At 44.8% G+C, this 24,135-nt stretch overlaps 1 protein-coding gene across 2 annotated transcripts in view; it reads right to left on the bottom strand.

The window, feature by feature from the left end:
* The window catches only part of LOC135207325 (stromal membrane-associated protein 1-like), a 116,478-nt gene extending 103,530 nt beyond the window's left edge, over positions 1-12,948 (bottom strand). Inside the window, exons 1-2 of one of the 2 annotated variants that reach the window (XM_064239025.1) lie at positions 12,777-12,948; positions 12,458-12,591 (exon numbers count right to left, since the gene is read on the bottom strand). The gene's annotated coding sequence lies outside the window, so the exon portion shown is untranslated. The remainder of the gene's footprint in view (positions 1-12,457; positions 12,592-12,776) is intronic. The other variant, XM_064239026.1, reaches the window with a different exon arrangement.
* Positions 12,949-24,135: the final 11,187 nt, after the last annotated feature.

Here is a 24,135-nt window from a genome sequence, read left to right as displayed (position 1 = left end):
AAGTCTCCGATTCTGACTGCTTGTAGAACCGTTTTCGGAGTTTCCATCTTGAAACTGGTTTTCCTTATAAACAGATTCAGCGTTGACAGGTCTATTACTGTCCTCCACTCCCCGTTGGCTTTGGGTACCAGGAAAATCCTGCTGTAGAAGCCTTTTGTCGGACTGCATACTTGTTGCACAGCTCCTTTTTCCATCATCTTCTTCACTTCGTCCTGCAGAATAGTGGCCTTCTGAGATTTGTGGGCATAAGTGACGTGGGGTAATGGTTGATCTGTCAGGGGCGGGGTTACCTCGAACGGAATCAAATACCCGATCCTGAGAACATCCACCACCCACTGCTCTGCCCCTAGTTCCTGCCACACCTTCCAGTGATTTGCCAGGCAACCCCCCCACTGGTGTGGCCGAGTGATGAGAGGCGCCTATCCTATCTTCTTGAGCCCCTCCCTCTTCCCCTATTGCCCCTTCCTCTGTTGTTTCTATTGTGAAAGGGCCGATGAGTTATCCTCTTTGGGGAAGCGGGTCTTGTGACTCTATTAGGGATCTGCTGTTGTCTTCCCTCCAAAGGAGTAGTTTGACTGTTAGACGTTTTCCTAACTGCCTGTTGCACCAACCTATCGTTAGTGTCCATCCTTCTTCTATCTATCGCCTCTTCCAGTATGACCTCTGGCAACAGTAGTTGCGATTCCAAGATATCCCCATTCCTCATTGCTAACAGGGAATCCAAATCCACATTGCGGCTTAGTCTAGCCAATGCTGCATCTCTCCTCATTGGCAGGATATTTGCCCAAACATTGGCACTTACGTTTGTCAGGTACGCAATCGCCTTGGACCCTGACTGTAGTAATCTAATGAACAATGGTTCATCCACTACTTTCCTTGTTGCTTCCGAGGATGCAATTTTCGCCACTGCTGTTGACCAAAGGTCTAACCAGGAAGCAGCCTGAAAGACAGAAGAAGCTGTTGCTTCTAACGTAGCAGCCTCTTGTACATCATCGAAGGGCACTCCATTTTAACCTGATCCAAGGTTAATCCAGGCCTTAACCTTACACATTAGGGTTCATTTGTCTAGACAGCAAAGGGACCTTCGGTGTCGTATAAATATTTCCTTTGCTTTATCATTGGAGGGGGAATAAATTTAAAATGATCTATTAGATCTTAAGGAATTATCCCTCCCTGCAATCTTTGCGTTTACGTGTTGCAAGACCGATTCCGCATGACTCGAACAAGGCAATTCATACGACACCTTGGTATCCCTCTTTAGTCCAAACGCCATGTCAATTCCAGGAGGAAGCATACTGGCCGGTGTTTCTGTCTTCTCCGAAAGGCTATTGAATTGACGAATCAAATCAATAACCTCTGCATACGAGGCCAGAAACTCTTGGTTTTCTCCTTCCTCCGGCTCTAGTGTACCACTCTCCGTCACGAGGGATGTTGTCTCGCCTCTATCTTCTGACAGACGGCCCGGAATTCCACGGCCGCCTGCCCTACGGCCGCGGTCTCTTTGATCTTTGCTGGCCGCTGTTGGCTCGATCCCGGATAGTCAGCAGGGGAACGAGAACGTCTCACTCTTTCTCTGCTCACGGATCTAGAGCAAGAATCTCGTCTAGATCTCCAAGATGAAGGCTCCCTTAAGACAGAGGTAAGTTCGTCTCTATTAGCATTGGCATCGTTTTCGAGCGTCGGCGAGCCCGGCCTCGACCTTCTATCCAGACGGACACTGCCTTCCACGAACGTATCCGCCGAGGTTGCCAACTCTCTATTTTTCGTACTTTTAATAGGAGCCTTATCGTCCTTTCGTACGTATTTTGAACGGCCTTACAGGCGAAACTGGGACCAAACTTAACCCCTGCCCAAATTCCCCCAATCCTCCACTCGCTGCACCTTTCGCCACCAACGTCGATTTTTACCAGAGGTATCGCAGTTTTTGCGATCCGAACTGGCAACTCCGCCTCGCCGCTAGCTCGCCGGCCGTCACCTCTCTCGCTTGTTCGGACTCTTGCGAACGGCTTCGTCTGCCAACCTTGTGCTTAATAGCCACTGATTTTCCGACCTTCTTGCTGACTTGGAAATGACAGTCTTGGTACCGAAGAAGAGGAAGAATTGATTCTTCTCCTCTTGGCCGAGGATCCGCCAGGAACTCCCGAATCCTCCTCCAACGCTTGACTGGCGCTCGCCGTGACGTTATCGGACTTAGCGATGACGCCGAACTAGAGGAAGAAGACGAAGAAGCGAATCACACTTTTTCTTTTTGTCTCTCTTATTCATTCTCTCCTCTATATCCTGTAATTTCTGCATTACAGTTTGCATTGACGGGTCAGAAGGCGTATTAGCGTCTGGGTGCAGCGAAAAAGGCCAAGAATCGGTCTGTGACGTCATCACGCCTGCCATCTCAGAGTGTGACGTATGTTGTGACGTCATCCCTCTCGTAGGAGAGACTGAGAGGTTTCTGCTGGCAACCGCACGTTTGCTGCAAACTACCTCCCACGCTTCTGCATCGCTGTAATACTGAGTGGGATGGTGAAGCCGCGGCATTAATTCCCATAAATTGCAAGCCCGGGGGATGAGGAACATTCAGCGCTGCCGGACCCTGCTGGAACCGTGACGTCATATAATACGCAAGCATACCATCCCAAGGTTGGTACGCCTGGTAGGCCTAGCGCTGACCACAGCACTAACCTATGCGCTTGAGTAGCAGGAGCCTGGAACAAAGATGGCGGATCTCCCCCTCTACTTGCTGGGAACAAAGGAGAGTGCAATTATTCATAAAATTACCCAAGGCCCCTCCTGACGTTTCCGATACAGAACCGCTAGCAGAAACCGAAGGGGTATGAGACAATTCAAAAGCAGGTGGAGAAACATATGGTGCAGCCTGGTTTATTACCGATACAAAAGAAGCCGGTAAGGTTTGGTCATCCAAAGATGGCGTCACCCCCTTCCTTTTGTATTGGCTTTTCCCATAGAACTTCTTCCACTGTTCCACCGACCAACCACGACAAATAGAACACGGATTAGTAACCGTACATACGTTTTCCCTGCACCTACTACACGTTGGATGAGGATCCGTCAACACCGAAGTTAGGAACCTAGAACATGGAAAGCCACTAACTCCTGGGCATTTCCTTTGTCTCCTCTTCGAAGCGGTAGACGATCCCGATGTTGAGGTGCAAAATTCTCCATCATACCACGTATACACTCTTACCACTGATCACACTTGGAGAAAGAAAGGAATGAAAAATAAAAAATGAAATGGATAAAGAACGGGCAAACTGAAAAAACCGGCTTTAAATGAGATAGACAGTAACACGTCTTATCTTAAAGGCGGTAGGAAAATAACTGATGGGTCACAGGTAGCCGTGGGCATTCTGGGTATACATGCCCCGTGACCTGGTATAGATGCCATTAGTCCCTGGATCTCACAAGTGTAATTTTAATTCTACCGGTTTCCAGCTTGGCGCTAGTAAATCCTAATGTTAAGACCGAAGGTTTGTTTCGTGTATGAACAAATGCCTAGTCTGAGTAGGGATCGCCTGACAGGTTAAGTCCTGATATAACTAATTGCTTTTGCAATCTATTAGTTTCAAGTCTTTCCTATACTATCTGACATATTCAGGCATAAAATTCTCAAAACAATTCCCTACATTCTTGACATCTAGTAGTTCCAAGTGTACCCTTGTCAGTACAAAGGAATGTTGATCAACTTCCAATTAACCATCCTGGTTACACCAAAAACATTCCTACAAAGCCTGATATTATTGGATTGCTTCCGCTGGAAGATATCCTAGGAAAATGAAATTACAATACTGTAACCAGGTGTAAAACAGCCAAACTTCACAGAATGCCAACAATCACCTAGGGGAATTCTGACAAGAGCTAAAACATTCGAAACACACCTGGTGGAGAACAGGTAAACTAGACAGTCATCCGGGCAGCCATTCAATTTTTTTGTTTGAATGCAGATTCGCCTGATCGGTGGGGAGATACAGTGGTTGCCAATATTCGCTGGGGATGCGTACCAGACCCCCCTTGAATAGTTAGAACCCGCGAATGTTTGGAACCCCTATGAAAACACTAAAAACAGCCTATTTTGGTAGTTAAAACTCAAGAAAAACCCACTAAAAATGTTTATACTACTTCGTTTTCTTAATAGTTTTATCACAAAAAGTGCATTTTATAATGAACTTGATCCAAAAAAATTTTATTGTTATAATACAATTAAGTTTGTTCATACTTACCTGGCAGATATATATATAGCTGTATTTTCTGAAGTCCGACAGAATTTCAAAACTCGCGGCACACGCAGTGGGCGGCCAAGTGGTAGTACCCATTCCCGCCGCTGGGAGGCGGATATCAGGAACCATTCCCATTTTCTATTCATATTTTATTAATGCCCCTCTCTCCTGAGGGAGGGAGGGTGGGCACTTTAATTATATATACTGCCCCCAGGTAAGTATGAACAAACTTAATTGTATTATAACAATAACATTTTGTTCATGCCACTTACCTGACAGATATATATATAGCTGAATCCCACCTTCGGATGGTGGGAAGAGACAGAATAGGATTTATAGGAAACTTAAATTAAGTAGATGATGTATATCTTGGTTCCTCACCTGTTAGCAAAGTAGACTCTGTGATTACTGTCACTTAAGCCTGCTTTTGCTTAATCAGAGTTGCCAGCCAGGTGAAGACCTGTAGTGCTGGTGCGCTCTGGATGATCTTTCAACGGGGATGTGACCTCAACGTGACAAGACCATCGAGCCCATACATATGAGGGCAACGAAGCAATGACCACCACCTGACCAACTATCCAAAGACCCTTGAATACTAAACTAAGGGATGGGAGATCTTCAACAGACTCACCGCAACCTAAAAACACAACAGTAAAAACTAACCTAAACCTAACTAAGGGATAGGGAAAGAGCTACCTCTAGCCCCCAAGACTGTGTCTGCAGAAACGTATGGCCCAAGAGAATTACAGTCGTTCATAAAATCGTTCTCACATCCCTTAGGTAATGTGAGGCGAAGACAGAGTTTGCTCCTCCAAATGGTGCCATCAAGAATGTCCTTGATTGACATATTCTTTTGGAAGGCAAGAGAGGTAGCGACAGCTCTAACTTCGTGAGCTTTCACTCGTAAGAGGCTCAAATCAGTCTTCTGGCAAGATGAATGAGCCTCTTTAATGACGTCCCTCAGAAAGAAAGCAACAGCATTCTTATGATAAAGGTAACTCTGGTCTCTTCACGACACCAGAGATTACCTGAGGGACCTCTTACCTCTTTTGTTCTATGCACATAGAACTTGAGAGCCCTGACAGGGCACTGGGCTCTCTCTGGTTCTTGGCCACCAGACTTGAACATACCCTTGATCTCGAAGCTTTTCGGCCAAGGGTTAGAAGGATTTTCATTCTTTGCCAAGAAAGTTGGGCTCAAGAGCAGACAGCTTGTCTCCTTTGAATCCCACTAGATTACTAAAAGCTTGTATTTCACTAACTCTCTTAGCCGTCGCCAGAGAAGTTAGGAAAAGAGCCTTCCTTGTCAAGTTTCGAAGAGACGCTGCTTGAAGAGGTTCAAAAGGACTCGACATTAAGAACCTAAGAACCACGTCAAGATTCCATGAAGGCGGTCTCGTTTGGGGAATCTTTGAAGTCTCAAAAGATTTTAAGAGATCATGAATGTCTTTGTTGTCAGAAAGGTCCAGGCCTGTGCCTAAAAACCGCTGACAACATGCTCTTATATCCCTTGATGGTAGGGACTGCTAATTTCTGTACATTCCTGAGAAAGAGCAGAAAATCGGCTATCTGGTTCACAGAGGTCGTGGAAGAGGAAACTCCCTCCTTTTTACACCATGCCCTGAAGGAAGCCCACTTCGATTGGTATACAGCTCTTGTAGATGCACGTCTTGCATTTGCGATTGCTCTCGCCGCTGCTTTCGAAAAACCTCTCGCTCTGGCCAACTTTTCGATAGTCTGAACGCAGTCAGACCCAGAGCGGAGAGGTTTTGGTGATACCTTTCGAAGTGAGGCTGTTTGAGTAGATCTTTCCTCCAGGGCAACGTCCTTGGAAAGTCTACAAGGAAAGACATGACCTCTGTGAACCATTCTCTCGCTGGCCACATCGGGGCGATAAGGGTCAACCTCGTCCCTTCTGAAGCCGCAAACTTCCTCATGACTTCCCCTATGATCTTGAATGGCAGGAAGGCGTACAGATCTAGGCCCGTCCAATTCCAAAGCAACGCGTCCACAGCGATTGCTTCTGGATCTAGGACCGGTGAGCAATACAGAGGAAGTCTCTTGGTCCTTGACGTCGCGAATAAGTCGACCAGAGGACGTCCCCACAACCTCCAAAGGTCTCGACACACGTCTTTGTTTAAGGTCCATTCCATCGGTAGGATTTGTTCCCGACGACTGAGAAGGTCGGCCCTGACGTTTTGCACTCCTGCAATGAACCTTGTCAGGATCGTAACTTTTCTTCTTTTCGCCCACAGCAGAATCTCCTTCGCCAGGTGAAACAAAGACCTGGAGTGTGTTCCTCCCTGATTCTTCAAATAAGCGAGTGCTGTGGTATTGTCGGAGTTTACTTGAACGATCTTGTTCATCAAACTCCCTTCGAAGAACTGCAGAGACAGAAAGATTGCTGCTAGCTCTTTGGCATTTATGTGCCAGGCTACCTGTTCCCCTCTCCAGGAGCCTGACACTTCCTCCCCTCTAGTGTTGCCTCCCTTCCAGCCCGCGATGACTTGCTTCCCCAGCCCCGCCGATTGGAAGCGTCTGAGAACAACACTAGGTTGGGGCTCAGAAGACTTAGGGACAAGCCCTCCTGTAGTTTCTGTGGGTCGAACCACCATCTTAGATGGCTCTTTATTGGATGTGATATTGTCAAGATTGCATTGAGATCGTCCTTGACCTTCCATTCGTCCGTAAGGAAAAACTGGAGAGGCCTGAGGTGCAGTCTTCCCAAGGAAACAAACCTTTCTAGCGATGAAATGGTGCCCAGCAGACTCATCCATTCCCTCGCCGAGCAAGTTTCTTTCCCCAAGAAGGCCGAGATCTTCTCTAATCCTAGCCGCTGACGTTCCTGGGACGGAAACGCTCGAAAAGCCACTGAATCCATCTGAATCCCCAGATACACGATGGACTGTGTCGGGGTCAGATGCGACTTTTCGAGGTTGACAAGAAGTCCCAGGGACTTCGCTAGGGCTAACGTGAACTGCAAGTCCTTCAGACACTTCTCTCTCGACGAAGCTCTGATAAGCCAGTCGTCGAGGTAAAGGGAAACTCTTATCCCTGAAGAGTGTAGCCACCTCGCCACATTTTTCATGACTACGGCGAACACCATTGGAGCCGTGGTCAGGCCGAAACAAAGAGCTCTGAACTGCCACACTTTTTTGCCCAAGACGAATCTTAGGTACTTTCTTGAAAGAGGATGGATTGGGATGTGGAAGTACGCGTCCTGCAGGTCTAAGGACACCATCCAGTCGCCCAGTCTCAAGGCTCCCAGAACAGAATGAGGCGTCTCCATTGTGAATTTGGTCTTTTCCACGAAAAGATTGAGCCTGCTTACATCTAGGACTGGACGCCAACCTGACGACTGCTTTGGTACTAGGAAAATCCTGTTGTAAAAGCCTGGAGACCCCGGGTCCGCGACTTGTTCCACCGCTCTTTTTTCGATCATTTGTTGTAGAAGATCGAATAAAACTTGTTTCTTTCTCCCTGATAGGATGGAGAAAGGTCTCTGGGAGTCGTAGAAAGAGGAGGAAGATCTAAAAAGGGGATCTTGTACCCCTGCTCCACGATCTTGAGGGACCAAGGGTCCGTGTCTCTCTCTCTCCATGCTCCCGCAAAGAACTTCAGTCTGGCTCCAACTGGTGTCTGAAGGACATGCATCTCACTTGGATGGCTTTGGCTTGAAATAAGCTCTTCCTCTTGAAAGCCCTCTCCCTCGAGGAGCTGCTCTCGAGGGAGGAGCCCCACGAAAGGGCTTAACCTTCTTCGGCGGTCGTACAAAAGCCGAAGAAGTGGAAGGAACTGCCGGACGTCTCGAGGACTGGGCTAAGAGGTCCTGCGTTGCCTTTTCTTGCAAACTGCTTGCCAGGTCCTTAACCAAAGTCTGGGGGAAGAGATGGCTCGTAAGAGGAGAAAAGAGCAGCTCCGCTTTCTGAGCTGGAGTAACTGATCGAGCCGTGAAATTGCACAGCAAAGCTCTCTTCTTCGCACAGCAAAGCTCTCTTCTTCAATAAGGCCGTTCCAAAATGAGAGACCAGCTCCTCTGAACCATCCCTGACGGCTTTGTCCATGCATGATAGCACGCTGGACAGCTCCCCCAGACTGAGAGACTCTGGGCTTCTCGATTGCAGATCCAGCAACTCCCACGCACCAGTCTAGGAAGTTGAATACTTCAAGAGTCCAGAGCAGCCCCTTCAAAGTGATGGTCCGTTCTCCGTAGGGGTCCAGGTCACTTTAGCAGTGGATAAAAGGGACCTCCTCTGAGAATCCACCAAGCTGGAGAAATCCCCTTGTGCTGAAGAAGGGATTCTCACACCAACGTCTTCTTTGGTTTTATACCACATACCTCCTTTACCGCTGAGTCTAGCGGGAGGAAGGGCGAAAGTTGTCTTGCCTTGATCCTTCCTTCGTTCCATCCAGTCTTGGAGTTTCTTGAATGCCCGCTTAGTGGAGAGCGAAGTCTTCATCTTGACAAACTCCGGGGTCTTACAAGTCTTAGAGGATGAAAACTGCGAAGGAGGAGACTTGGGAGCTGCAGGCTGGAACTTGTCCTCGAAGGACGAACACAACAGCCGCACAAGAACTTTATAGTCCGAGATTGAAGAGGCAGCAGAAGCTTCCTCTTCAACAGAGTCAGCAGGACTACTCAACTCTCCTTCTTCCCTAATCGGAAGAGGAGACCGCCTCTCCGGAGAGGGCGTACGTCTATCGGGTCTTGCCTTAATCAAAGACCCCCGATGTTTACTGGTAGAAGCCTTTTCTAGGCTGTCTTCTTTGTGGCGTTTACCGCTCGAAGGAGGCAGAGCGTCCTGACGGCGATGAGCGTCCTTAGTGACGCCCGAGGCAGCCTCACTTGCAAGAGAAGCGTCCTTACGTTTCCTCAACAAAAAGGTAGACATTTTCTCAGGTATACGCGCCTGTGCGCGCAACCCAGCGTCCTGGTGTACGTCTTCTTCTTGGCCGGAGTCCCCCGAAGCGTCCTGCCGAGCGTCTTCAAAAGCGTCCTGAGCGCACCCAAAAGCGTCCTGAGCGTCCTCCCGAAAATCACGGCAAGCAGCCTGCCCATGACGTCGAGAGGGAACGAAAGCGTCCTGACAACCCGTCTTCTTAGCGGGCAAACGAGATCGGCGAATCGCCGAAGGAGATGCAATCGGCGAAAGAGACGAGCAAGGAGAAGGAGAAGGAGACTGCTTCGTCCTCTTGACAGGCAGTCTAAGGTCCTTCCTCCGCTTAGGCTCGACTGCTGCTGGGCGAGTCCTCTGAGCCATAAGCGTCGATAGCTGGTCCTGAAGGGACAAAAGAATGTTCTTCGTTGGAGAGGAACGAACAGAGGGAGCAGGGCTGATCCTGCGAGAAGACGAGGGGCGAGGGGACGCCTCCTTCCTTCTCACAGGCACAACTACCTGCTTCTCAGGGATGCGCGCCCGTGCGCGCTCCTTGACAGCCTGGGACTTTGCAACAAGGCCTGCCAAAGGGACGCCAGATCGGTGGGGAGCCCCCGTAACCCTCTTGCGGCTTTCGACATACCCCCTCCCTGATTCCTGGGAGTCCGATAGCGGTCTAGGCCTAGAGGCATTATGGGGCCGATCTGACGCCCCCTCCATAACACTAGGGGCACGATCACGCACTTGCACTGAGCCAGTTTCCAAGGCTTTCACTTTGGTCTCTAGAGTACGTAGAGACTCCAAAATAAGAGAGAGGGCATTACCTTCTCCCGAGACAGATTCAGGGCCCGAAGGCAACACAGGTTTAGGAGATGCAAAATCTACAGGTGTTATTGCAGGAGAAATATTATCACCCTTACCTTTGGTAGAACCACTCCTGGAGGAAGACCTCCTGATCTTATCGCGTTCCAATTTACGCCGATAGGAATCATACACCCTCCAATCATCATCGGCCAATCCATCAACAAATTCATTGCACCGATCATCCACCAAACAAATATGCCCCTACAACTCATACATACTGTGTGGGGGTCTACCGATGATTTCGGTAGCCTCACCTTACAATCACTCCTCACACACACTCTGAAACTCACTGCACTTGATCCAGACATCACTTTTACAGAAAAGCCAATCCAAAGTCAAAAAACAGTCCACTATCGCGTATGCCAATCCAACAATCCAAAATCAATACCAAAAGTCAATCAGATACTTAAATGCGAGTCAAATCCAAAAAATCCTGGGCGAAGGTCTGTAAACAGTAGTTTACCGACCGGCGACAGAAAAAAATATGAATAGAAAATGGGAATGGTTCCTGATATCCGCCTCCCAGCGGCGGGAATGGGTACTACCACCTGGCCGCCCACTGCATGTGCCGCGAGTTTTGAAATTCTGTCGGACTTCAGAAAATACAGCTATATATTTATCTGTCAGGTAAGTGGCATGAACAAACCAGGAATTAGTGGATATTTCTCATAGAAAAATACTGCGAATGTGCGAATATTACGCGAATAATGCGGGGAAACGTTCCCGAGAGAAATCCGCAAATGTGTGAATCCGCGAATCTGGAGAATGCGAATGCAGGAGGGTCCACTGTATAGCTAAATTTAACAGTAGGTAAGATTCATCTCAAATAGTAATACCTGTTAACAGGAAGGATGAGTTAATATTAACATCAGAACAAGAAGGCAATGTGAGGCAAAACATTTTTGCAAGGTTATGAACATCAAATACGTAAAAGGATTATAATTTAATGAATATAACATAAGCTTAAGAAGACTTCTAAGCACTAATAAATGAACTCACAATTTTTTATTTGGAATCAATAACAATTCAACTTAGAAAGGGAAAATACCAGACTAAGATGGAATCACTATGTAGATGATTTTAAGTGAACCTCAAATGACAACTCAAATACTAACTAAACAGTTGGGTAGGATATGGAATAAGAAAACAAAGCCTGATGACTGGGAAATGGAACACAGAAAAGGTACTGAAGAAAGTGACCCGACAATGTGGTACAGTAACTATAAAGGCACTGCATTGAAGTGGACTGAACTGCAAGTTTTCTGCATGCTAATTCTTAATAGACTGGAGAAAGAAATTGATAAAAACCTTGGAGAGAACACATTGATTCTAGAAAATACAGGAGTTACACAGACTGGCTACTATTTATGTCTGATGGTTTCTATTAATTTTATTAAGGCATTTAACACCATCCACAAACCCAATTTATGAAGGGTCTTGTATCATTATGGAATCCCTCTTAAAAATTAAATCATCCTTGGACAAAGTAATTATTGCAAAAATAAATGCTGATGAGGTCCCAAGTGAATTTTCAGTGAATATTGAAGTGCCACAAAGGACAGTTACTTCATCTGTTGTTTGCTCTTCTTACCAATTTTATGGAGGAAAAAAAAAAAAAAAAAAACAACCCTAAAGAAGAGAAAATTTGGTGTGGAGCACCAACAAAAAGCTAAGTCTTTAAAATATGCAGATAACGACATTTTAAAACCACATGATTAACAATTTTAGCTTGGTTGGCTGTGTACCTATACAAATGGATCTCAAAATAAATCTAAGAAAACCAACAGTAACAAGGACAGAGTAAGCACAAAGGGTTGGAATAGCGTCAGATGGAGTAAGGATTGAAGAAGTTGAATGTTTCAAGTGCTTAGGAACAATGATGTCCAGTACAGGCTTTCTTGATAGAGAATTTAGTGAATCCTGGCATGACCAGGAAACTAAATCTTAAAGATTTTGTCATTTGAGAACAAATCTTTCAAATGAATAAGTCAAATGACAAGGAAGAGTTAGAAATAATAACATAAAAAAGGAAATTACTGAAGTTCCATATCTAGATGAGATAATGTTGAGAGGGAGATGGAGATGGCTCTGACATCTCCTTCGCTCAACCCAAAGGAGAACAGTACATGACAGTGTCAACTGGGATCCTGTGGGCACAAGAAAGAATTAGAAGACCCAAACCTACTTGGATGAGGACAGTGACAAAAGAGGCAAGGGATAAGAGGAGATTTGTGGATTACAAAGCACAGGAAAGACAGGCGTGGCAAAATTTCACACAAGCTATCCTAATAGATAGAGTTGGAGGAGATGATGATGATAAAAAACTTGCAACTAGTTATCTGATAATACTATTCGAGAGCTGATTCCAAATTCTAAACAATCAACTGTCAAATTGGTTGGGAGGTTCGATGCTTGACAAGGACTATCAAATGATATGTAATGTATATCATCAATGTCTACTGGCATGCATAAAAAAAAAGTGACTTACAGCTACTTGCTGTGGTGTCCACGTATCTAGATTGACACTTTTTACTCTTGATATATGAACTCCTAAGTTTCGATGGATCCCTGCACAGCGGATACATAGGAAAATGCCTAAGTTCCATGATGCCCATCTTGGACCTGGAAATATTAAGTTTACATTTAAATGATAAAAACCTTAAAATCTCATGCGTTTAATATCTGTAACTCACATATTTATATGTATAAGGATATGTGGTGAAAATAAAGAACTCAAGTTTCTATATACATAACACTCATTTTTGAAGTACAATATGTAATTTGTACTATTTCTTTGGCATACAAACCAGTCTTTTATGAAGAGTATTCCTCAGCATGAGCAGGAATCAGTCATTAAAGCTTGGTAACAAGGTGGTTAATTGGAGGTAGGCAGACGAGAAAGGGAAAACCCTCTTGCCTATGACATTCAGCATTTTCCTTTTGGTAGCAGGGGCTACACTGAGTGGTTGAAGTAGAATTACAATACATATAAGATTATGGATTACATACCTACAAAAAACGAATTACTTTAACATACCTTCGGAGCCTCAATTTTAATTCAGGATGCTTAATCCAGTAGGGTACCTGCATCTGAGTGTAGATAAGCAAGCATTTAACCTGGCTCCTGCCTCACAGATGATGGAAGAGCCAGATGAGATACTTTTTATGCCCAGTGAGAGTTTTGAGGTATTAGCTACTATGAACCTAACCACCTATGTCTGAAATGGACAGCTGTCCTATTCAACGGTTGTGGAGTCTTAAACCCACCTGATTGCAGAACAAAGCCAGACAAAAAAAGGTGTTCCTGGACATCTTGTAATTGCTGATACTGATAAAGAAGAGCCATCACTCCAGCATAAGAGGTCAGCTCCATTTTGTGTAGTACCAACTGGCTAGCACTGGACACAATGGGGTCTTATCTGGACCACCAATAAAAAGTTCCACAGAGAGGGGAAAAAAAAAAAAAAAACTACTGAATCTATGATTGGTGGTGAACAAGCACAAAGATCAGGGTTCTGCTTGATGAGAGCGTGTCCCAAATACGTATTACCTACTTGTCATCAGAGACAGCTGGTAGCGGGCTATCTCCCTAAAACCCATACCCTTCCCAGACCTACAGGAAACTGTAAAAATGTTATTGTTATGATACAATAAAGTTTGTTCATACTTACCTGGCAGATATATATATAGCTGTATTCTCCGAAGTCCGACAGAATTTCAAAACTCCCGGCACACGCAGTGGGCGGCCAGGTGGTTAGTACCCATTCCCGCTGCTGGGAGGCGGATATCAGGAATCATTCCCATTTTCTATTCAGATTTTTCATACCACTGTCCCCTGAGGAGAGGTGGGTGGGTACTTTAATTATATATATCTGCCAGGTAAGTATGAACAAACTTTATTGTATCATAACAATAACATTTTGTTCATGAAACTTACCTGTCAGATATATATATAGCTGAATCCCACCATTGGAGGTGGGAAGGGACAGAATAGAAGGATTAGGAAACACCTCAAGTGCAGATGATTGACATCTTGATTCCTTACCTGTTAGCATAGCTGACTTCTTGATTACTGTCACCGAAGTCTGCTTTTGCTTTACTAGAGTTGCCAACAAGGTAGTGACCTGTGTAGTTGGTGCGCTCTAGATGATCTGTCAACGGGAGCGTGACCACAATGTGACTAGACCATATTGACCATACTGTGAGGGCAACGAAGCTAAAACCACCACCTGACCTAACCTATCGAAGTTAGTCCCATAACTTCTAGGCTAACGAAAGGGAAAGCGCCTCAAGCGACCAACCCTTCAAAGTTAAAAAAGGCACACCTATCCCTTTTTTTTCTATAGGATAGGATTCGTGCTGCTTCCTGCCTCCCAATATATTTCTACGGATATGTATGGTCCTAGCGACTCGCAGATCTCATATGTCGTCTTCACATCCCGTCGGGAGTGTGAAGCGAACACAGAGTTGCTTCGCTCAAACGTGGCACTCAGGATATTACTGAGTGTCATGCTCTGTTGAAATGCTTCCGAGGCCGCGCCCTCACCTCGTGAGCATTTACTTTAAAAGGTTTCAAATCTTTGTTCCAAACATGACGAATGAGCCTCTTAGAAAGACTCCTTAAAAATAACGCCAGGGCGTTCTTCGACATGGGCAAGTCTGGTCTTTTTACGGAACACCGCAGATTGTCCGAATGACCTCGACTTTCTTTAGTTTTTATCAAGATAAAACTTGAGAGTCCCGACAGGGGACAGGACTCTCTGTGGCTCTTGCCCAATAATTTGTGCCAGCCTCCCTGATCTCCAGGTCTCTGGGCCAAGGGTTAGACGGGTTTTCGTTCTTAGCAAGAACGGAAGGCTTAGAGGACACCGAATTATGTCCTCTAAAGCCAAAACCTCTGATGATGGCTAAAAACCTCACTAACCATCTTTGCCGTAGCTAGAGTGGTTAGAAAATTAGCCTTTCTGGTTACGTGTATTAAGTTTACAGAAAGGAGAGGTTCGAAATGCTTTGACATCAGGAACTTCAGACTACATCTAAGTTCCATGCCGGAAGCTTCGATCTAAAAAATTTCAAAGATTTGCACAGACCTCAAAGATCGTGAACGGGCTTTGTTGTTTGACAGATCCGAATCTCTGAGCCTAGAGGCCGTCAACATATTTCCGTATTCTACAATAGTTGGGACTGCTAGCTTATCCCATACTTCAGACGGAATGGGAAGGCGGTGGAAAAGTAATTCACAGAGGTCAGAGGTGGAGGAACAGTCATTCTTCCTGCCCTATGTCCAGAAACGGCCCACTCCGATTGGGTACACTGCAAAATATGCAGCACTGCTTTGCTTTGGCAATGAGACTTGCAATTAATCTTGAAGATCCTCTCGCTTCTTGACAGTCTGAACGCATTCAGACTCAGAGCGGAGAGATTTTAGGTACCTCTCGAAGTGAGGCTGTTAGAGTAGACCGATTCTCTCGGGAAGGGTCCTTGGAAAGTGCTCTCTGAAGGACGTGACCTCTGTGAATCCAGCCTCTCGAAGGCCAACATGGGGCGATCAGCGTCTTTCTCACTCCCTCTGACGCCACGATTATCTTATTACATTTCCTAAGCTTTTGAATAGGGGAAAAGGGCTAACCAACTATACCCATTCCATACTATAGGATGGCGTCTATTGGCTACCGCTCTCGGATCGAGAATAAGGGCGCAACGTAGAGGAAGCTTCTTCGTCTTCAATATTGCAAAATCTACGAAAGGACGTCCCCAAAGTCTCCACAAACTCTTCGACATACTTCTAAGCGAGGATTACTCAAACGTCAGTAGTTGCTGCCGTCGATCGAGAAGATCCGCACGGACGTGCAATCGTGTAAACGAACCTTCTTAAGGATCGTTACGTTTCCGTGCTATGCCGATAACCATCTCTCTTTTCTTGGGATATGAGAGAGCTGCGGAATTATCTGAGATGATTTGGACCACTCGACCAAAAACCTCACTCTTCGAGGAACTGGAGAGCCAACCAAATTGCTTCCAATTCTTTTAGATTATGTGCCAGGACCTCTGTCCGGATGCCTGGCTCCCTCTCAGTATCACCTGAGTGATCCTTAACCCATTGAGAGACGTTTAGAATTATCTCTAGATCTTTGATGTTATTTCAGTTCTCCTGTAGGAAAAACTGTAGAGGTCTGAATTGCAGTCTATTCAGGGAAACAAGCTTCTCCAGCGAGGAAATGGTCCCCAGCAGACTCATCCATTCCCTCACTAAGCATGCTTCCTTCCCTAATAAGGAACTGCGCTTTGCATAAGCAGGAGAGCATTATTATAGTGCTATGCTGCGGTAGACTCGTACAGAATTCTGTTACAGTGCGGTGCAGCGCGCCGAACATGTCTAAGAGATATCTCTGTTGAAAATTTCTTAGCAAAAGGAAGTCGTTTATTCATGATTACCAGAAATCCCCTCAACCCGAGGCGAAAGTCATGATTGTAGGGCAGAGATACGGTTCGTAAATCAATCCCGCGGGAGAGAGAGAGTACCCGACTGAGCATTACAACGAGCTACCTAACACTGAGTTATTATTATAATTATTATAAAGTTAAGATTTACCAGCCCAATGAGTCTAATCAGACTCTTACAGTGCTGGCCTGAAATATTCGGGAGAAAATTATTTAAAAAATACGCTATAAAATGTTATGTCTACAACATGGAATGGTATGGAATGAAGTTAATGAATTATAATAATTAATGATAAATGAGGGGATTATTAAGTGATATGATGAGGTTGGAATTAAAAAATATGAATTGAACTTATAAAAGACTGAAATAGATAATAATGACAAAAGTCGTCTATTTAAAATGGTATATGTTAAATCGTTATAATCAAATTAGTCTTTTTTAAAATATTAATATTCTATATAAAGAAAATGATCTGACTCTGATAGTATTTCTGATAATGATTTATTGCCTAAATATAAATTTCTCTCTCTATTAAAAATTAGGCATTCACATAAAATATGCTTGACTGTTAAAATTGCATTGCACACATTGCAATGAGGGATGTTCCCTTGTGGAGTTATCATTAGATACTCGTGAGTTAGTCTTGTGTGGCCTATTCGTAATCTTGTTAATATTACTTCAGCTCGTTTTCATTTTGTACTGATGTATTCCACAAGTCTACTTTCTGTTTGATGCACTTTAATTTATTGGTGTTTGCTTCACTATCCACAGATTTTGCCATTTTGTTTTTATGCACTGCTTCACTGAGTTTATATAATCTGTAGCAGGCAATTTATTGTCAAAAATTGGTGAATTTATCCCAGACTTGGCTTTTCATCTGTCTTTTCATTACCTTGGATTCCAACATGGGCAGGAATCCAGCATATTTCAATGTTAACCCCACGTGAATATAATTTATTGATGATTTGTTTAATTTCCTTTACTAAAGGGTTCTTATGTGAATAACTCTTGAGGGATTCAATTGCGCTTCTTGAGTCAGAATATATTACAAATTTATTATTCAGTTATTATTGTCAATTTTATTTGATGATTGCCAACCTATATTGCTGTTTAACCTCAGCAGTAAAGACGGTTGCTTCAATTGGCAATGAATTCTGACTTATTTTGTATGATGACCACTGCAGCACAACCAACTCCTGCAGAAGATTTGGATCCATCAGTGTATATTGCTTTATGTGGGCCTTTTACTTCGAATGTGTTCTAATGTATACTGTTTATAGCGATCTGAAGTATAATTTTTTTGCTTTTTTGATAGATGATAAAGGTTAGAACATACTTTGATTTTCTTCATCATCCATGGAGGTGGATAATTTGCGGGTGGGAGTATATTTACTCTAAGGCCAATAAGATTCCAATAACCTATTAGCTCTTATTGGAAAAGGTGGTTCGTGATTACTAATAAATATATCGCATGCCAAATAGTTTTTTTTGTGGGGAATCAGTAGACGTTATCTTTAAAGCACTTCTCATTGTTACAAGATCACGATGTACGGATAATGGGGGTTCGCCACTCTCACAACATACTGAAGTGTTTGGAGAAGATTTAAAGGCTCCACTACAAAGTCTCAATCCTAACACTGAGTTGGTGACAGTGTGAGACACTGTGACAGTTACAGGCAGCAGCTTATGTTCACCTTCTCGCAGTCTTATGCCGAGTTGCCAGCTTATTCATTCATCTAAGGAATAGATTTTCCATTATTTGAACAGAAACTCTCAAGTTGGCATATTAAGCGAAACAGAATTCGCTATATACAGAAGCTGATTTTGTGTTGTCGTAACATTACGCTTAATTAACCAAATGTTAAATCGGAAACTCCTGGAAAGTTGCCGGGGAGTACCGATTAAATATACTGCGTCATCCACAATGACAGCAACCTCTCGTTTCGCACTATTCTGCCTGAGTTACCAGCTACTCTCTTCTACGAAGGAATAGGTTCGTTACTATTATCGATCATAAGGAAATTCTCAAGCAGGCATATTTAAGCGAAACATAATTCGCTACATGCAGAAGCTGAGTTGGTGTTTTTGTAACAATACCTTCAAGCATTGTCCTTACACGGAAACTCCTGAAGTTTGCAGGAAAGGACCGATTAAATACACTTAAAATAACAGTCCTTTCGGTTGCCATCTGTAGAGGTAACTACGATATGCGTATGACTTGAACTTTACATTATATATGACGCGAAGATAAATACATAAGTATTGCAGTCACTTGAACATCTAATTCTCTACTACATTCTTTCCTCGACTAGAGAGAGAGAGAGAATGGAAATCGACTGTCTTCATTCTCTTTGCCAAGAGAAGGAATAATATTATTCAAATGGAATCCTCAAGTGAGAACCAAAGATCGAAAAGGAAAGTTCAAGCTTCTTATGATATTTGACATAAGACTTCATGGACGTAGTCTATAAGTCCTTTTTCCTGGATGAGCCTCTGACTAATGAATGAGAGCTCTTTCGAAATTTTTGTGTTACTTATCCGCTTATGCGATAAAATGTTATTAAGAACTTTGTCAATGAGAAAAACTAACCCAATTGCATGACGGAAAGTAATCCAGGAATTCGAGCATATAGCCTTCCGATTCCCGCAGAAATCGAGGAAGGGGCAGGATTCCTGATTAGAGACTGGGCTTACGACAGGAAGGACCTTAATGTTCCCCCCTTCGGCAGCGCAATCCCGAAAGCAGACGAGGCGTTTTATGACACCGAAATCTGCTTACAGTTTTCCTGGAATTCATCAAGTGATGGATTCTATTGAAACGCTCCCTTCGTAGAAAGCGAAGTAGACATCTTGACGAGACCAAACTCCTTCCTCTTCTTCGACGACGCCCTCTTGAAGAGCGTTCTTGCAGGAATCCTGCCGAACGTCTTGATGCGTAGGACGCCTATCGTTCTGAAGAACGTCCTGGCAATGGCTCTACCGAGCGTCATGACGTTGTAGGATGCCGAGCGTCTTCAAAAGCGTCCTCGCACTCCTGGCGAGCGTCCGCTGCGTCCTGGCGAGCGTCAGATGTGTAAGACATCGAGTGTCTTCCAAAAAGCTTCTTATCAATGTTTATGACGTCGAGCGCTTCTGAAAGGCCACCCGAAAAGCGTCCTGGAGAGCCGCACGACTGCTCCTGAAGTGTGAGAGCACATAGGAAGACGTAAGGCTATCGTCTCCAAGACGGCCTTAAAGACTTTCGTTACCGTCTAACAAAGACGGTGGCCGCCTGTGCAACATCTTGCATCTTAGTAATGTAAATGAACATATCCAGAAACGCGCTCAAAAAAGGAACGCCGAGCGTTCCGAAAGGCATCGTCGCGAGGTGCTTGCTGAACGTCCTGATTGCATTCTTTGAGCGTCTTGAAGAGCGTCCGGAATAGAAGAGCGACGAACATCAAGGGAAGCGTCATAGTGAATGACGTGCGTCAACACGAGTAACTTGAGAGGCTTCCTGGCGAGGGGAGAGCCGCTCATGAAACGCGAGCGTCCTAAGCATAAGTACGGTGATCGTCATCAGGACGAGTCTTAAGGACGTTCGCCCACTCGACAAAAACGACGGCGCTGTGCGACATCTTGCGTCTTTGTCACGCTCATCGCACTGCAGAAGGGCATTTAAAAGGACGCCTGTGTGTTCTTGGGTATGAGGAATTCTTTGCCCTTCTCCTGTCGAAAACTAGGATAGTCTGTCCAGTGTCATCTCTGTCCGCTGACAGAGCGTCCCTTAGGGACGAGTAAGATGCGTCTTGGCGAGCTGTTTGACTATGCAAATCAGCTTGCCGGACGTCAGCTTATGAGCTTGAACAATATCCCGTTTCGTAGTAAAGCGAACGTCACATAACGTATACATAGCGCCATGAGGGGAGGGAGGAGGGAGGGAGCGTCTTGGAAAGCAAGAAAACAATCCTTGCTACAAGAGTAAAGACGTTCCTTCCTCTCGATAGAGCGTTGAATGTCTCGAAAGGCGTCCTCGTGAGGGTCCTGCCTTAAGGACATTTTTAATCTCTTGACCAAGACGACAGCCGCCTGTGCGACATTTTTTGCGTCTTTGTCACGCTTATCGATATTAAGTCAAGCCGAAGGGACGCCAGATCAGTACTCTGACCTCTCCCCCTCCTGACGAGAGAGAGGACGTGCAATCCATCTTTCTCTGAAGCTTCTTTTTTAGAGGGCGCGAGTCCTTTCGAGAGCTCCAACCTTGCGGGGAGGACGCCTCGGAGGACGAGAAGCAATCTTTCATGATTCGTGCACGATCTTTGCAGCCTTATCCTGCCGAAGGGACGCCAGATCGGTTGGGGGGTTTCCCGAATAACCCTCCTTCGGTTTTCAACTTGCCCCCCTCCCTGGTCCTGGGAGTCGACAGAGGTTTAGACCTAGAGGCATTATAGGACCGATCTGACGCCCCCTCCACAACACTAGGGGTCAAAATCAACATCACTACCACTCACAACACTGATTGGAGAGCGAGCACTTTTTCAAGCTTACTTGATGTAATCCACCATAATAGCCGGCATTACTTCTCACAGAACTTCCTCTAGGCCCGTAAGCCATACCACAGGGTTAGGCAAAAAATAAAGTCTACTGGAGGTTAGTAGGTTCATTATCCTAACTTCTGTACTGTGGAGGAAGACCTCCTGATTCTATCACGCTCTAATTTGCGTACATACGAATCATACGTCTTCTTTCGGAATCAGTCAACATTACACTAATTACATTGATCTTTCAACAAAGAAAACATGTAAACGTCATGTATACTAAGCGAGTGTCTACCGAAGATTTCGGTAGCCTCCCCTTACCCGTTGCAGACAACAAAGTCTGAAACTAGGCTAACTAGATTCAGACATCATATGCAATGAAAAAATGATATTGTTATGATACAATAAAGTTTGTTCATACTTACCTGGCAGATATATATATAGCTGTATTTTCTGAAGTCCGACAGAATTTTAAAACTTCCGACACACGCAGTGGTCGGCCAGGTGGTTAGTACCCATTCCCGCCGCTGGGAGGCGGGTATCAGGAACCATTCCCTTTTCTTTTTTATTCATAATTTTATTTCCACTGTCCCTGAGGGGAGGTGGGTGGGTACTTGATTATATATATCTGCCAGGTAAGTATGAACAAACTTTATTGTATCATAACAATATCATTTTGTTCATGAAACTTACCTGTCAGATATATATATAGCTGAATCCCACCTTTGGAGGTGGGAAGGGACAGAATAGAAGGATTTTGGGAAACAAATGCATGAGATGATTTACATCTTGGTTCCACCTGTTAGCATAGCTGGCTTCGTGGTTACTGCCACGTAAGTCTGCTTGTGCTACTAGAGTTCCGCCAGCGAGGTAGAGACCTATATAGCTGGTGCACTCCAGATGATCGGTGTCAACAGGGGCGAGACCACGACGTGACTAGACCCTATTGACCATACCATGAGGGCTAAGAAGTAAAATAAAAAATATATATATATAAATATATATATCACCACCTGACCAACCTAGCCAAAGTTAAGGTGTGTTAACTAAGGCTTAAGAGTTAAGAAGTCGCCATTGTCGGCGACTCAACAACTAAATTAAGAGCTCTTCCTAACCATTTTCTACAGGATAGGATGAGTGGTACTTCTTGCCCCCAAGATTGTCTGCAGACACGTATGGCCCTAGCGAGCAGCAGATCTCATATGCCATCTTCACATCTCGCAGGGAGTGTGAAGTGAACACAGAGTTGCTTCGCTAAAACATGGTACTCAGGATGTTGCTGAGTGCCATGCTCTGTTGAAATGCTTCCGAGGCCGCGCCCTCACCTCGTGAGCATTCAGATAAAAAGATTTCAAATCTTTGTGCAAACACAATGAAGGAGCATTTTTGAAAGAACTCCTTAACACTAAAGCCAGGCTGCTTCTTCGATATGGGCAAGTCTGGTCTTTTCGGAACACTGCAGATTGCCCGAATGACTTCGACTTTCTTGAGTTTTATGTAGATAAAACTTGAGAGACCCGACAGGGCACAGGACTCTCTCGCTCCTGCCCACTAACTTGTGCCATCCTTGCTTCCAAGCTCCTGGCCCAAGGACAAAACGGGTTACCATTCTTAGGCCACAACGGAAGGTTAGAGAGCACACCGCCTTGTGTTCTCTAAAGCCAAAAACTTGTGACGATGGCTTAAAATCTCACTAACCCTCTTTGTCGTATTCTAGGGTGGTTAGAAGAAGGCCTTCCTGATCACATGCAAGAAGTTAACAGGTAGGAGAGGTTCGAAGAACTTTGACATCAAGAACTTCTGACTACGTCTAAGTTCCATATTGAAAGCTTCGATCTGGACATGCACAGTCAGTCCGTCTGTACTAAAGTCAGGTGACCGACAGTTGACCAGTCAGACGAATCAAGGACAGCAAGGCTGTACCTGAAGACCATAAGGCACTATTTTCTTCGCTGAAGGATGAGTGTCTGGACTTGGCCTGGGCGATTTCAATCAATCTAAGCAAACCTTGGGGTTGTATCAACGCAACCCAACGCTCGTCAGCGAATCAACTCCTGACTCGAGCTTCTGGTGCCAGGAGAAAGGAGCGAGGAGCAAAAAGGCGATTCAGTCCCGAAGGAAGAATGCCTGACAGTCCAACCTGGTCTCATGTTACACGATCATCGGGGTGTATAAACGCAACCGACTTCGTCAACAAGAAACTCAGGGCTACTATATGTCGCCTGATCTCGCACGAGTGTCTGACTCCGAGAAAACAGGTGAGACAAAAAGTAGATGATGAGCGAGGTTCGAGATTCCCACAGAACTCAAAGATCGTGAAGGGCTTTGTTGTTTGACAACAGACGCAAATCTCTGAGCCCAAAGGCCGTCAACACATATTTGCGTATTCTTTAATAGTTGTGACTGCCAGCTTATCCATTCTTCAGACGGAAATGGAAGACGGTAATCTTATTCCTGTCAATCATCTCGATAGCCTGAACGTAGTCAGACTCAGGAGCGGGAGGAGGTATAGGTACCTTTCGAGTTAGAGTAGACCGACTCTCTCGGAAAATGTCCTTGGAAAGTGAACTAGGAAGTATGTGACCTCTGTGAATCCAGGATCCTGAAGGCCAACATGGGGCGATCAGCGTCATTGTCGCTCCCTGTGACGTCATAAATCCTCTTATTACATTTCCTAAGCGATTGAAAAAAGGGGAAAAGAGACTAAATATCCATCCCGTTCAATATCATAGGATGGCGTTTTTAATGGTACCGATCCCGGATCGAGAATAAGGGAGCAGAAAAGAAAGAAAGCCAAATCTTCGTCCTCAACATATCGAAGAGAAGAATGAAAGGGCGTCCCTAAAGTCTCCACAACTCTCAACTTACTTCTAAAGAAAGATTCACTCGGAAGTCAATAGTTGCTGCCGTCGATCGAGACGATTCGTACGGACTTTTGCAATCCTTGTAACGAACCTCTAGAGGATCGTTACATTCTACGCCTGTTGTTATAATAGGCTTTCTGCGTAAACTTGAACAGGACCGAGAGAAGATACTTCTTAAGATATGAGAGAGCTGTGGAATATCAGAGTTGATCTGGACCACTGGTTCCCAAAAACTCGTTACGAGGTACTGGAGGGACTTACCGAATCGCTTTTACTTCTTTCAGATTAAGATCCAGGACATCTGAAACCCTATCCAGATGTCCGGCACCTTCTTTCTATCACA

Source organism: Macrobrachium nipponense, chromosome 32, assembly GCF_015104395.2.
Source record: "Macrobrachium nipponense isolate FS-2020 chromosome 32, ASM1510439v2, whole genome shotgun sequence".
Lineage (NCBI taxonomy): Eukaryota > Metazoa > Arthropoda > Malacostraca > Decapoda > Palaemonidae > Macrobrachium > Macrobrachium nipponense.
Note: the sequence above shows the minus strand (reverse complement) of the source record. Positions and strands in the feature narration are given on the sequence as shown.